Here is a 3,120-nt window from a genome sequence, read left to right as displayed (position 1 = left end):
CAAACGGCCTATTTTACACAAAGCAATTTCTTTCAGGATGTCCATAGCAGCACAGAGTAGGACACTGGCCAAATGGTTTCATAACATGTGGTATATTTAGACATGGAATAATACACAGCAGAGAACTGGTGGGACTACAGAGACATGTGGCAACATGATTCAATTAGGAAGTCAACATTGTGGATAAAAGACTCAAAAAACTTTGTCCTATGTAGCATAATTTTAATAAAGGTAAAGAATATGAAACTGTATACTCTATAACTTAAGGATACATACATATGCAGTTAAGTTATTTTTAACTATGATTAATAAAAAATTCAACATTGGGATTACCTTTGGAAAGAAGGAGAGGAATGGTATACACAGGTAATTTCAATATTGATCAAATTCTGGGTATAAATTGCATATATTATTGGTATGCATGAAAAATTTCATAACAAAATTTTGAAGTGAGAAAAGTTCTAATATTTTTTAGTTAGGAAAAAAACTCTTATAAAACATAGATGATGTTCCTACAATAGAATGAAAGCAATTCCATCTTCTTCCTAGTTTGTGATGTTCTTTAGGGGCTACATGCTGAGGAAAAAAAATTTGTTAAGATAAGATTGATAACCCAAATTTTTTTTATATAAAAACAAACCATTATTAAGCCTATAATTGAAAGTATTGAAGTTGAATGCAACTTTTAGGAAACACACTGCTGTGCAAAATAATACATTTCTTTTCCCAATCTTCAGTGTCATGAAGACAAAATAAGCTCCATCTAATCTTTGAAGAATGGCAAAAAAGCACATAATTACGAGTGAGGAAAAGCATGAAAATATGTTTATGACTTGGATTAGTATAGCACTCTATACTCTAATCAAGAACTAGAATCTGTTTTCAATGTCGACCATCCCAATCGGGTTCATCCCAACCTGTGAATATATCTAACATCCCATCTAACAGAACTGTTCCATGATTGTGCATTTAACCAAATATGGTATCATCTCCCATCTAAACATCCTGAACTGCAAATGCACAGGCATCAAAATGAGAAACAGAAGTAATCTTGAAGACAAAATGCTTAAGGCAGCTGCAAAATTCTGTTGTATGCATACAACAACAAACATTTAAATTTTGAAATAAAGTACAAACTGAAGTTACCAGAGGGATTTCGGGAGAGTGGAAGCTGGGGGAAAAATAGGAGAAGGGCCATCAAGGGTCATGTATTAAGGACACATGGACAAAGCCAAAGGAGTAGGTTTGAGGATGGGGGGTGCAGATGTGTGTGGCAGGAAAGTGTGGTGGGGTGAAAATAGAAACAACTGTACTTAAACAATAATAAAAAATAAATAAATAAATAAAAAGCACCGTTTAAACATTAGAGATTTGTTCTAAACTTTTGCCGAATTGATTTCTCATTATTTGGAGTTAAAGCAAATTTTCAAAGTTAGCTTGTTTTTCACTTGTCAAAAGAAAAAAAAAACTCTTCTAAAGCCCATTTCAATATAAACAATAGAAAACAAACTGACAATGACCAGAGGGGAGGAGTTTAGGGAAATAGTAGCATAAAGGGGAAGGGGCAAGCCAAGAAACACAAATAAAGGACACATGCGCATGGATAGGGTGGAGGACATCGACCCTGAGAGGTGGTGGTTGGTGGTACAGAGCAGGGGAGAGCAATGGGGAAAATGCCAGGACAACAATAACTGAACAATAAAAAATGTGACAAGGTGGGCTTAGTTTATTTTTCCTAATAATAGGAAATATACCTGTGTCTTTTTATTCATCCTTCAGAATTTCTGTATTAAATCAATTCTAACCTCAAAGGATAATTTGTTCTAATTTTGATACCTTTGTATGAATAAAGACAAGCATCCCAAGACAACTCATTGAGTTGACCAAGTCATCCCTTGTTGGAATGCACTGCCTGTTTGTTGCTTCAGAATTAGTACCAAGGGCATTCAATTTAAATGTCACATTCTCATTCTGTCCATAGCTAGCTTTTTACACCAGAGTTTTTTCATAGCATTTCTCATTTCTGCATTTCTCAAAGTGTATATTAGAGGATTCAACATGGGAGTGATAACAAGGTAAGCCACACTTATATATTTATCAACAGGGAAGTTAGAAACAGGTCTCACATACATAAAAATGCAGGGAACAAAAAAGAGAACAACCACCGTGATGTGGGAAATGCAGGTAGACAAGGCTTTGCGCCTCCCTTCCTCACTGTGAGTTTTAAGGGAACTTAGGATGACTCCATAGGATATTAGTAAACAAATAAAGATGACCGTACACATTGCTCCACCATTGGCAACCATAGAGAGGCCTAAGATGTAGGTGTCACTGCAGGCAAGTTCTAATAGTGGGTACATGTCACACATGAAGTGGTCAATGACATTGGGGCCACAAAAGGGGAGGTTGTACACAAAGAGGAGTTGGATCAAAGAATGCACAAAACCTCCAGCCCAGGACACCACCATCAGCAGGAAGCAAACCTGTCTATTCATGATGGTTATGTAGTGCAGTGGCTTACAGATGGCCACATACCGATCATAGGCCATGGCCACCAGAAGGAACACCTCAGCACCCCCAAAAAAGGTGTTCCAGAAACAGCTGTCCCATGCAAGCTGAGAAGGAAATTGTCTTTTGACCACTGAGTAAGTCTAGGATCAATTTGGGTGAACTGACAGTGGAATACACTGCATCGATGAGTGACAGATAGATGAGGAAGAGGAACATGGGGGAGCCAAGAGAGGGGCTGGCAAGCACAGTCACCACAATGAGCAGGTTGCCCACCATTGTCACAATGTAAATGAGCAAAAATATGACAAATAATGCTTTTTGGCCCCCAGGATCCTGAGTGAGGCCCAGGAGGACAAATTCTGTCACATTGTTACTATGTCCCATTTACTCTTCTCTAGAGCCTGTTTCTGGAATGAGAGCTCAGGAGAAGGAACCTGTAATGAAATTGTGAACATACTATGAATACATCCATTATGTTTTGGAGCACATCTTCATTATTTTATTTTCTACAGCACTTTACACACAGTAAACATTTGGTGAATATCTATGAGTTCTTTTTCCTAATAGCCTATTGCACCTTCCCTTGACAATTCTGTTTCTCCTCAGAAG

The 3,120-nt window shown here is 37.5% G+C and overlaps 1 pseudogene; it reads right to left on the bottom strand.

The window, feature by feature from the left end:
• Window positions 1-1,958: 1,958 nt before the first annotated feature.
• LOC123810098 lies at window positions 1,959-2,895 on the bottom strand (annotated as a pseudogene).
• Between the last annotated feature and the right edge of the window lie 225 nt (window positions 2,896-3,120).

Source organism: Phyllostomus hastatus, unplaced genomic scaffold, assembly GCF_019186645.2.
Source record: "Phyllostomus hastatus isolate PE091 unplaced genomic scaffold, TTU_PhHast_1.1 phas_scaffold_585, whole genome shotgun sequence".
In the NCBI taxonomy this organism is placed as follows: domain Eukaryota; kingdom Metazoa; phylum Chordata; class Mammalia; order Chiroptera; family Phyllostomidae; genus Phyllostomus; species Phyllostomus hastatus.
Note: the sequence above shows the minus strand (reverse complement) of the source record. Positions and strands in the feature narration are given on the sequence as shown.